We start from the raw sequence: 12,884 nt of genomic DNA, 5'->3' as shown, positions 1-12,884 counted from the left end.
AGAGTTTCTCTTTGTCTTTCCATTTACGTGGAGAATAAGGAAGTGTGTGTAATTTATTACTATTAAGGAACTTTATGAATGGTCTTTCTCATATTTCCCCCTTGGAAGCCATTAGATAATCTGTTTTTGTAATACTGAGTCAAACATTTGGTTTAATATTCTTTTTTCAGAACAGACCACATAATCATAGGATTATTAGACATGTCATAATTTTTAGAGGTGTCTTAAACCCATGCATGGTTATTCCTGTGCTGAGTTTCCTAAAGTTACAATCTTTAATTCTTGTTCTCAAAAGCAAACAAACAAAAAATGTTACCCAAGATGCACATAAAACATGCATTAAAAGCGTTTCCTACTCTATGTTTTTTTATTATCCCTCTACCTTACCACCCACCAGTGTTGTGGATTTAAGAGAGTCGACATAATTGAGTAAGTAAATTACCAAAAACCTAGGCAGCTGCTGCAGACGCCTAGCAATTGGCTGTTCCTTGGTTCTAATGTTCTCGTATTAGCACATTAAAACAAGCAGAAAGGGGGCTCTTAATTACGCCTTGCTTTATGGGAGCACAATAAATTCCTTTTGTTGACCTTACTGCAGGCTCAATGGTGTTTTTGTGCAGTGTTGAATTAAGAGATATCAAAAGTCATAGATTGAAGGATTATTCTGAGCATTTCAAGAACGTGTAAGTAGGTAGTAATGAACCCCCGGTACAACCCAATCTGCTCGTCTGAATGCGAAAGTACCAGTTATTCAACATTTCACACTGACAGCTTGTAAATGTAAATTTTATTAAATGCACAGCAATAAAAATTTGTAGGTTTCTGTCACTTTGAATTTTCGTGGCTCAAAATGAGGCCTCGAGCCTTTTAAATCACAGCAGGTAAAAGCAGAGCTCTCAAGCGTTCAGCATTTTCAACCGGGAACTTTTTTCAGGTTTCACGATGTTCACTTCATTTGCTCACATAATATCCTTTGCAGGATTCAAGAATGGATGTGTTATGTCACTTAACAGGATTGCATTTTCCACTGCCCTTATATCACAGTTCACGAAATGTTTCCCTTGCAACCCAGGAGAGGGAGCGAGATAAGAGAGAAAAAGTGTGTGTGTGGGGGGAGGGGGGGGGGGGGGGGGGGTGGGGGGAGGTTGTTTAAAAGGAAATGAAGAAATTAAAGAGATAGAAAGATTAAGAAGGTTATAAGAAAGTGTACCGTATTAATGTTTTGCGATGTGAATTTTTTTAACTTGTCAAGCTCTTTCTCTTGGAGATGTGGAAAATATAAACCTGACGGAAGTCATAGAAGATAAACATAATAGTGAGGAAATATTGTGGGGAATAAAATCTTGGTTAAAATATCCCAAAGGCTTGTAAAACCTAGAAGGGAACATCAAAACCATGCATGTATCAAGGCTCAGTCTGTTGGACAAAATGATAATTGATGTTTCATTAAGGAAGTCTGATGCCAGATTTAAGTAACAATTGTTTCCTAGGTTCTCACCTTGCTTAGTAACAGAAGTATTTCATTTCTCTACTTGTCCTATGGAGAAGGAGTTTCAACTGATAACCTGACAAACGTCAGAGTTTAAACTAGTACTTGAATAGGCAGTTTGTCAAATAATATTCTTTTACCTTGGTGAATATTGTTGCCAGAAGTGACTTTTCTGATGAGACTTACGAAAAGGCATTTGGCCACCTGCAGTTGTTAAATATCCCCCTGGCACTTTTCCTAAGAGTTGAAGTATTAACCCGTGTTTTGGCCACATTCCAGTTTGGGCTAATGGCATTCATCCTTTCGAAGTTTCCTTTGCAGATTTAATTGGGTCTGACCCTTTTCTTCACTTGAAGGAGTCTTCCCCCCTCCAAACATTTCCATTCTGGCAGAAAGAAGACAGTCATCCCTTCTTCGACTAAATTTCTGAGAGTATGAGGATGTTCTGTGCATTATCAAACTGGCTAAGGGTGAATTTCAACACTGTGCATGTATTAGGATTAGGCGACTTTTTAGCATTTATAAATTATAAACATCATTTGGCGGATGCATAGAAACTCCCTTCAAAAGATTTTACTTTTAGGGTACTTTAAGAGAGGATGTAAAGCAGTTATTTTCATTTCAGAGTTTCAACGACTTATTTTTATGTGTATTTTTTTTTTTTTTAGTGTTTATTTATTTTTAAAAGAGAGAGTGAGACAGAGTGTGAGCAGGGGAAGGCAGAGAGATAGAGAGAGAGAGAGAATCCAAAGCAGGCTCCGGGCTCTGAGCTGTCCCCACAGAACTCAACGTGAGGCTTGAATTCATGAATCGTGAGATCATGACCTAAGTCAGTTGCTTAGCCAACTGAGCCACCCAGGCGGCCCTCAACAGCTTATTTTTAAAGTGGGGGAAATCAAGAATGCCTTATGATAATAATTTACACATATTAAAAGATTGTGATTATTAAGATAGTGATCACATCTCAGGAGGCTAACTTTCCTATTTGTATTAAAAGTCAAAATACTCAGGGTGCCTGGGTGGTTCAGTCAGTTGGGCATCCTACTCTTATCTTGCTTCCGGTCATGATATCATGGGTTCGTGGGATCAAGCCCCACATTGGGCTTTACGCTGATGGTGCGGATCCTGCTTGGGATTCTCTCTCTCCTCCTCTCTCTGCCTCTCTCTCTCAGAAATAAATAAACTTAAAAAAAAAAAGTCAAAACCCTTTCTTAAAGACCCATGGGGACCAGCTAACATCTATTTGAAGCTGTTACAATTTTAATAACTCTTGTTATTGCTGGGTCTACTGAATCAAAACTAGAGTCAAGTATGGAGTACGTATCAGTCAAATGGTTTTTACGTTTTCTTTTTTTTTTCAATATATGAAATTTATTGTCAAATTGGTTTCCATACAACACCCAGTGCTCATCCCAAAAGGTGCCCTCCTCAATACCCATCACCCACCCTCCCCTCCCTCCCACCCCCCATCAACCCTCAGTTTGTTCTCAGTTTTTAACAGTCTCATATGCTTTGGCTCTCTCCCACTCTAACCTCCTTTGGTTCTTACGTTTTCTTAGCTAATATGTTTACATTTGAGAGGCAGTCACTTTTGAGAATATTTCTATTTATGGTTTCTCACCTTCCCTTGTCACTTCTGGTTGGATGTGCTTCTGACATCAACGCTCTGTCTTGTTAGGGTTACCAATATTTTGGTGGATAGCTGTTCAAGGGAGGGAGGTGGAATCAACATGGACAAGTGGCCTAAAATCATGGAATTTCAGAGTTAGAATTTCAGGACTCATACTTAGTCACCTTACTTTATTTTAATCTGCTTCATGTTGTTGTTTTTTTTTTTTTTTAATTTCAAATTACATAGTAATACATGGCTATTAAAAATACATCAGTTATATAAAGTAAAATAATTTACTCTCCCTCCATCCCCCTCAATCCTAGAACCTTCCCAGTGGTGATTACTGATGTTGCTTTGGCATTGGTCCCTCCAGACACAAATGTATTTTTGTACATAATTTTGTTTTGTGTGAGTTATTTCAAACATAAATGGAATCATACCATACCTTTTATGCATCCTGCTTACTTTTCACATTTTAAACATTGTTTTAAAAGTTTTCCATATTAGGGGCACCTGGGTGACTTAGCCAGTTAAGTGTCCGACTTCGGCTCAGGTCATGATCCCAAAGTTTGTGGTTTCAAGCCCTACATCAGGCTCTGCACTGATAGTGGGGAGCCTGCTTGGGATTCTCTCTCTCTCTCTCTCTCTCTCTCTCTCTCCTTCCTCTGTTCGTGCTCTCTCTCTCTCAAAATAAGTAAACTTAAAAAATATATTTAAAAAATTAAAAAATAAAGTTTACCCTATTAGTACATATAGATATACCTAATTCTTTTTGCCTGGGGCTTGTAAATCCATACTATGAGTCACCTCCCAAGTGTTGAATGTTCCATTATCATAACCATAAGCCCTTTGCCCCTCTTGATATACGTGTGGGATTATTGCTCTAGAGTAAATGCCCATGGACTGTGCTGCAATCCTCTTATAACCGAGGCACCCAGACTCCACAGAGATAAAGCGATTTGCCTAAAGGATGCACAGTTTTGGTAAAGCCAGGACCAAAGCCCCGGTCTCCTGACTTGTAGTTTACTGACTTTTCTGTGACACCATATATGGTGGCTATGCTGATGCTCTGCCGGAATCCTCTGTCCCCAGGAAACGCTCTCCTCCTCAGAGGCTAGGGCCACTTCTGGCTGCTCACAGCTGCATTCCTCAGGGAGAATTGCCCTTGGCTGCAGGAAACTGCTTTGGCCCAGGTTAAATGCCCCCCTCTCTCCCCCCAGAGGGTCTCACGGTGAATGATGGGCTGATTTCAGAATTCAGGGACCTGGCTCTCCTCTTTCAATTCGGGACAACCCCAAAGAGCCACACCAGCCCCAGAGCACCAGGTTGGGTTAAGGCCTCAGCTGCAGCTATATTCAGGGTCAACTTCTCTTGCTGCCCAGTGCACACTTCCCTACAGGAATATCTCACTGGAGCACCCAGCAATCAACCTCTTTTTTCCCCTCCCCAAGCCACCTTCCGCATGCGATTCTCTGGCTCAAAACCTGTTGTCAGGGAACCCCATCCGAGAAACATATAGCTTCATGTATATGTTCCTGAAATATGAACTTGGAAGTTCAGAGGCAGTGCGAGAAGTGACGTTCAGAACTAGACGGTGTCAACAGCGTCAGCGGTCCCTGTAGGCTTGAAGGCTACGTGTCAGCATTGAAAGCTAAGCATTGCACATAACTGGTACTACAAGAAAAAGTGCAGAGACGGAAGAGGGAATGTGTGTGTGGGGGGTGGTGGGGGGAGAAGTAGAGATGAGAGGGACTACTTTAAACACATTTTTTTAATGTTTATTTTTGAGAGAGAGACAGAGTGCGAGTGAGGGGAGGGACGGAGAGAGAGGAGACGCAGAATCTGAAGCAGGCTGCACGCTCTGAGCTGTCGGCACAGAGCCCGACGCGGGGCTCGAACTCACGAACGGCGAGATCACGACCTGAGCCGAAGTCGGAGGCTTCACCATCTGAGCCACCCAGATGCCCCGAAAGGAGTTTCTTAAAATCATTTTTGGAAAGAGAGACGATAAACCTCAATCAATGAACAGATGTATTAGGATTGAGAAGTCGTGTTCGCCAGAGTTCCTTTTCTAGGTACAGGACTATCTTTATGGGATAATGCAGTGATTAGTGTAATGCTCTCTCATTTCCCAACCTTCCCCCCAACACCCTCAACCTGAATATGCAGACATAGGTGGGCGCCAAGAGCTCAGAGGATAGAGAGGGAGGAATGTAAAGTTCGAAGGGAAATCAGGAAGAAGGAAAATGAAGACAGGGTCGCCAGGAGTTGGGTTGCTTAGAAAAGACAGACAGGAGGGACCTGGGTAGAAAGGGGGCTGAAATAGAGCCGCTGAGGGACAAACGTCTGAAGGGATTTCTGTCAAGTTGTTCCCTATGAACCATAGTCTATAGATTCCCCTCACCCTTTGTCAGGTAAGGGTCCTCCCCCTACCAGGGACCCTGCCTAGTGACCTCGGCCCCCAGCTTCAGTTGATTAGACCTGTAATGGACCCCTGAACTCATGTGGGCCAGTCAGAAATTTGGAGTTGGGATTCAGAGACAGAGGATTCATGTCTGTGTGCGGTTGGAATTATAGTAATGTAAGCCTGGGAGCTGAGGCATGGCTGTCTTCCAGACAAGGAAGCAAAGAGGACCAGGCTACATAGAGTGGACTAAATTATGTGCATAGAGAAAAAGAAATATGAGAGACAGGCAGAGTACTCTGTCTCCCTTATGGATTTCTAGGTCTTGCTTGAAGTCTGTGAGGCTCAGTTCCATTCAGGTCCTTTCGTTTTATGGGAAGCTCTTGTACCCCAATAACAAATTAAGTCTAGTCCAAGGTACATTTTACTACTTTAATTAAAAGAGTTTTCCAGGAGCGCCCGGGTGGCTCAGTTGGTTAAGCATCCAACTTCGGCTCAGGTCATGAACTCAAGGTTCGTGAGTTCGAGTCCTGCACTGGGCTCTGTGATGACAGCTCAGAGCCTGGAGCCTGCTTCAGATTCTGTGTCTCCTTCTCTCTTTGCCCCTCCCCCGCTCGAACTCTGTCTCCGTCTCTCTCTCTCTCTCTCTCAAAAATAAATAAACATTAAAAAAATTTAAAAAAGGTTTTCACTTTCATTATCTGAAGAAAATGAAAACACTATCTCAAAAAGATATCTGCACCTCCATGTGCATTGCAGTATTGTTTACCGTAGCTAAGACATGGAAACAACCTAAGTGTCCATTGACAGATGAATGGATAAAGAAAACGGGGTCTACAATGGAAAATTACTCAGTCACAGAAAAGTAGGAAATCTTGGCACTTGTGACAACATGAATGGCCCTGGAGGGCATTATGCTAATTAAAAGAAGTCAGACAGAGAAGAAAAATATTGTATGATCTCACATTTATATATATGGAATGTGGAATCTAAACAACAACAACAAAAACAAAAGAAAAAAGAAACAGCTCATAGATACAGAGATCAGATTGGTGTTTGCCAAAAGTGGGGGGTGGGGGTGGAGGAAAGGGGTAAAGGGGGTCAAAAGATACAAACTTCCAGTTAGAAAACAAATAAGTCTTGGAGATGTCATGTAGAGCAGGGTGACTATAGTTAAGAATACTCTACTGTTTATTCGAAAGTTGCTAAGAGAGTAGATCTGAAAAGTGCTCATCCTAAGAAAAATCACCACAACTAAGGGAGGCGATGAATGTTAACTAGACTTATTCTGGTGAGTATCTTGCAATATATAAAATGGCAAATCATTATGTTTTATACCTGAAACTAATATAATGCTGTATGTCAATTATACATATAAAAAAGGTCTGAACGAAGGATGGCGGTACAAGAAGTTGGGTTGCAAACAACAATAGCCCTTTAGAGAACATGTAGAATTGACTCTGTTGAAGTGATATAAAATGGAGTAAATAATGGAGATTTCGCTAGAGTGGGACAGGCAAGTAGCTTGATTTTGTAACTTACAACCATACACATATGCCCATGATTAAAGTGGAGAAAAGAAAAGTGTTGAGGGAAAACCATTTTGCAAATTCCCTTAGAGATCACTAGAGAAAAGAAATGGGTGTGGAAGGGAACATCCAGTGTATATCAGGTGAAAGAGTTCAGGAAGTGAGTTGATAGCAATACTTATGTCTTCAGATGAAGAAAATGTTACAAAGAAGCAAAGCCAACTTTACATTTAAATGGGATTATATATGAGCACTTATAGACGAAAAAGGAAAAATGTAGAGTGGTGGGTATTGTATTTGTGTCAAAAAATGGAGGTGTCGTGTGTTAGTTTTCCAAGTAACGCAGACTGAGTGACTTAAATCTATTGTCTCCTGGTTCTGGAGGTGAGCAGTCCAAAACCAAAAACATGACCAGAGGGGCCATGCTCCCTCTAGAGGCTCTGGTGGAGAATCTTCCTTTGCCTCATCTCAGTTTCTGGTGGTTCCAGGTGTTCCTTGGCTTGTAGCAAGATCACCCCAATCTCTGCCTCTGTCTTCATATGGCTTCCTCCTCTCTGTGTCCCCGTGTCTTCACATGGCATTCTCCTCTTTTCTCTCTTATAAGAATACCAGTTATATTGGATTAAAGGCCCACACCAATGACCTCATTTTAACTTGATGACATCTGCAAAGATCCTATCTCCAAATAAGGTCACGTTAACAGGTGCTAGGGGGGTGGGGAGCTGGAAGGTTGGGACTTCAACTTTTTTTTTTTTTTTTTTTTTGGTGGTGGAGGGAACAATTCAACCCCAACTGGACTGCATGGACATGTTTCATTATTCAGTAGACAAATGTTTTTCTACTGTAGATACTGTAGCTCATATCTTCCAAAAAAGGCCACCACGATGTCTCCCATTCTAGGTCCTCTTCTGCAGTGTGTCCTTACCACTCCTCCACTGATAGATGGAGTGTAATTCCCTTCCCCAGAATACAGACCTGCTTTAGTGAATCTTGTTGTAACCGGTAGAATGCAGCACAAATGATACCATATGATTTCTGAAGTTTCTCCAGAAGAAGCCCGGTGGCTTCTGTCTAGGTCTTTGGGAATGCACGCTTTCTGGTCGCACCTTCTCAGGATGCTCCCTCTGGGCACGTGGCCGGTAACCTGTGATCAGCCCAAGACGCCCAGTGAGAGGCTGCATGTCGGTGCGCCAGATGGCAGCCTCAGCTGAGCCAAGTTTTCAAGTCATCCTTGCACAGGATTTAGGCATTGAGTGAAGAAGCCCCCAGGTTACTCCAGACCTAAGGCATTTAGGTCATTCCCTGTCATTTGATTCTTCCCAGCTGTAGCCCCAGGCATTGCAAAACAGAGACAAACCACCCCTGCTGTGCTCTGCCCAAATTCCTGACCACCAGAAGCCCTGAGGATAATAAAATCGTACTTGTCTCAGGCCACCAGTTTGAGGGGATTTGTGATGCAGCCACAGTCATTGGAATGCTGGGGCACAACTCATTAGTTGCGTTACAACGTGAGTTTAGTGGGGCACTAAAAATTAAATTAAAAATTAAAAATTTTGTATGCTATATCTTGATATTTTATGTAAAAATATAAACAGCATATTTTTGTTGTTAAAGTATATAGTTACATTTCTTTAAAAAAATTTTTTTTAATGTTTATTTTTGAGAGACAGAGGGCGAGCAGGGGAGGGGCAGAGAAAGAGGGGACACAGAATCCAAAGCAGGATTCGGGCTCTGAGCTGTCAGCACAGAGCCGGACATGGGGCTCAAACTCAGACTGTGAGATCATGACCTGAGCTGAAGTCGGATGCTTAACTGACTGAGCCATCCGGGTGCCCCCACAGTTATGTTTCTTAAATAGGATTGCCAGTATATCAATTAATAACCCCAGTGTCAGTGAGAACCTTCTTCCCAACCTCAGATGGAAACTTTCAATATATATATTTTTAAGTTTATTTATTTATTTGGGGGGGGGGCAGGGGACAGAGCAGAAAGAGAGAATCTCAAGGAGGCCCCATGCCCGGTACGGAGCCCAGTGTGGGGCTGGATCCCACAAACTGTGAGATCATGACTGAGCTGAAACCAAGAGTTGAATGCTTAACCAACTGAGCCACCCAGGCACCCAGAAACTTTCAACATTGTAACAGTAAGTGTAATATTTGCTGTAGGCTTTCTGTAAATTGGTTTATCAAAATAGGAGATAAAGTATTTTATTCTGGTTTGCTAAAAGTATTTTTTAAATATTTTATTTTTATTTATTTATTTTTAAAGTTTTTTTTATTTCTTTTAGTAATCTCTACACCGAATGTGGGGCTTGAACTCATGACCCTGAGAATAAGAGTCACATGCTCTTCCAATTGGGCCAGCCAGGCGCCTCTAAAGGATTTTTTTAAATCATGACAGGATGTTGAATTCTACTGAATTAAAATCTTTTCCTCCATCTATTGAGATGGTCATAATTTGTATCCTTTAATCCTTAAATGTAGCATAGGGTATTATTTAATTTTATATTGTCAAACCAACCTTATATTCCCGTGAGAAGTGCAACTTCATCATGACTTTAAACCAAGTTACTCTATGCCTTTCTTTCTCCTGCTTGTACCCAATTATTGTCATGTATTTTAATCCTACCCTTTTAAGCACTACAGGATATGATTATTGCTATCTTATATATTCAGCGTTCATTTGTTCACTAACTTATTTATCCCTTTCTTTTCTTTTCTTACATGTCAGTCCATATGGGATCGTTTTTCCTGCTTGAAGTGTATTCTTTAAAATTTTCTTTAGAGTGGGTCTAATGGTGGTAAATCATTTCTACTAGCCTGGAAATACCTTCATTCTGTCTTTTTCCTTGTCCAATATTTTCTCTGCATATAGAAATCTAGCACGATGGTTATTCACTTGTAGAACATTGAAGGTTCAGTTCTTCAGTCTTCTGACTTCAACTATAGCTGTCAAGAAGTCAAGGGTCAATATACCTCTCTTTCAGTGGTAACTTTTCAGATCCTCTCTTTGTCTTTGAAGTTCTGTGTTTCCACAGGATGTATTTGGGTGTGGATTTATTTTTACTTAACGTGTTTAGGATTCATTGTGATTCTTGAATCAGTAGATTAATGTTATTCATCAGTTTTTGGAAAACTCTTTCTGCCCTTTATCATGACAACTCTCCCCTCTTAGCACCTGCTCTGTTTCCTCTTTCATTGCATTCTGGAGCTCAGATTAAATACTCGATAGATCTTTCCACTTTATCCTGTAGGTTTCTCAATTTTTATTTCATATTTTTAAAAAATATTTTTTCTTTCTGTGCTGCATTCTGGATACTGTCATCTGGACGGCCTTCTAATTCAAAGATTCTTTTATCATCTTTGTCATATCTGTTGTGTTTTCAGTCTCAATTATTTTCATTTTCAGGTTATGAAATACTATTTGATTTTTTTTATGTCTGCTCTGTTGTATTTAATAAATTCCTTTTCCCCGCAAATATATTCGAGCTTTAAAGCTTACCTTTTATCTCTTAAAAAATTTTTTTTAATGTTTCCTTATTTTTGAGAGAGAGAGAGAGAGGGAGAGAGAGAGAGCAGTAGCAGGGGAGGGGCAGAGAGAGAGGGAGACACAGAATCCGAAGCAGGCTCTAGGCTCCGAGCTGTCAGCACAGAGCCTGACGCAGGGTTTGAACTTGTGAACCACGAGATCATGACCTGAGCTGAAGTTGAATGCTTCACCTACTGAGCCAACCAGGCGCCCCTCCTTTTATCACTTTAAACATACCAAGCAGATTTTCTTCATTATCTGTATCAATAATTCCATTTTCTTTTCTTTTTTTTTCTTATAAAACTAATTGTGGGGATGCTTTGTGCATAGGGTATGGGTGCCTACCTCCAGAAATGATTTGTTTTTGTTTTTTCCCATGTACCTAAGAACACTGAGGTTGGAGATCCATTTTAAGCTATACCCATGGCTTGAATTTTGTCAGTTATATATGTGGCATAGGTCTTCCCTCATAGCTTGCTTTTAACTTTACCATGTTTTTTATTGAACTAAAGTTTTTTTTTTTAATTTTAAGGAGAGCATTAAAATTTTTCCTTGTCATTTTGTTTTAGAGGTCCCTATTCTAAGTCATATGTTCTTAAGAGGTCCCTATTCTAAGTCATAGGTTCTATATTTTTTACCTAAAATACTAGAAAGTTTGATTTTTATATCTGTAAATTATGTTTATTTATAGTGTAAGATAGAAAATTTATTTCTTTTCCTAATGAATATCCAGTAGTCTAAGTGCCACTTACTAGATAGTTTATTTTTTCCTTGCTGATTTGAAGTACCATGTTTCAGTGTATGTAAGAGTCTATTTCTGTGTTCTCTCTTCATTCCATTGATGCCTTTACCTCCACATAGTCTGCTTAATTTGTTTTTCTTTTTCAAACTTACTTGACTACCAAAATTTAGGATCATCCTGTCAAGTATCACATTAAAACCTGTTTGAAAAATTAATTGAAATTGGGTAGAATTTTTGTAGATTTGGATCTACTTTACAGTAGTAACTTTAAAAAGTTTTTAAGTCTTGGGGTGCCTGGGTGGCTCAGTTGGTTGAGCATCGGACTTCGGCTCAGGTCATGACCTCATGGTTCGTGAGTTTGAGCCCTGAGTTGGGCTGTCTGCTCTCAGCACAGAACCCACTTTTGATCCTCTGTCCCCCTCTCCCTGTGCCCCTCCTCTGCTCACATTTTCTCTCTCTCTTTCTCTCTCAAAAATAAATAAAACATAAAAAAATAAAAACAAACTTTATTAAAAAAATTTTAGTCTATCTATGAATATAGTATATATCTTTATTTCTTCAATGATGTGTTATAATTTTCTCAACAAAATTCTTGCAGATCTTCTGTTCCTCATTACATTTATAATTTTTGTGTTTGTATGTAGATGGTATCCTTTTTTTTCTTTATACTTTCTACTTGATTTAGCTGGTCTTTAGAAATACCATTATTTTTTGTATGTTGATCTTATATCCAGCAACTTTAATGAACTCTTTTTTGTACTCTAAGTTTATTGAAATGCTTCTTTGGCATTTCTATGTCTTTGATCATATCATCTACAGATGATCATATCATCTACATCATCTGTCTTTTCCTTTTGAATGTTTATTCCACTTAAAGTATTGATTAGTAAGCATTCTTGTTTATTCTTAAGAATGTTTCAATAGTTTTGCCATTTAGTGTGATGAAGGTTGTGAGAATTTTGAAGAATTTGAGAGTTATTTTTTTTTATCAGATTAAGTAAGTTCTCTTCTATTCCTCTTTTTCCTAAGTCCCCCCATGAGTTAATACGGACTCTTGTTGAATGCACTTTTGGTCTCTGTAATCTTGAAAGAGATAAATTCTTTTGTCTTTTCAAGACCTGAAGTCATTTATGCCCATAGTTTCAGTTCTATCTATGGTCTTAATCTTTAATTCAACATGATTTATACCTTGAATTCTATTTGTATACTTCACCTATATAATTTTATATGTACACAGTAGAGGAAATTGCCTCAAATCAAGAGGTTATAGAACTATTTTAACTAGAAGTCTGATCGAAAGATGTAGTACTCCTAAAAAGATATGTCTGTATCCTAATCCCTGGGACTTGTGAATGTGACCTTATTTGAAATGTGTCTTTACAGATGTTATTAAGTAAAGGATCTCAAGATGAGATCATCCTAGATTATCCAGGTGAACTCTAAGTCCAATGATAAGTGTCACTCTGAGAGACATACAGAAGAGGAAGGTGGATTCCTTACACGGTCTTCTCCCCCTTCTCTCTGTATCACACGGCCACAAGCCAAGGACTGCCTGCAGCCACCAGAATCTGGAAGAGGCA

This window comes from Panthera uncia, chromosome B1 (assembly GCF_023721935.1).
Source record: "Panthera uncia isolate 11264 chromosome B1, Puncia_PCG_1.0, whole genome shotgun sequence".
NCBI classification, from domain to species: domain Eukaryota; kingdom Metazoa; phylum Chordata; class Mammalia; order Carnivora; family Felidae; genus Panthera; species Panthera uncia.
This window is presented reverse-complemented; position numbering follows the sequence as displayed.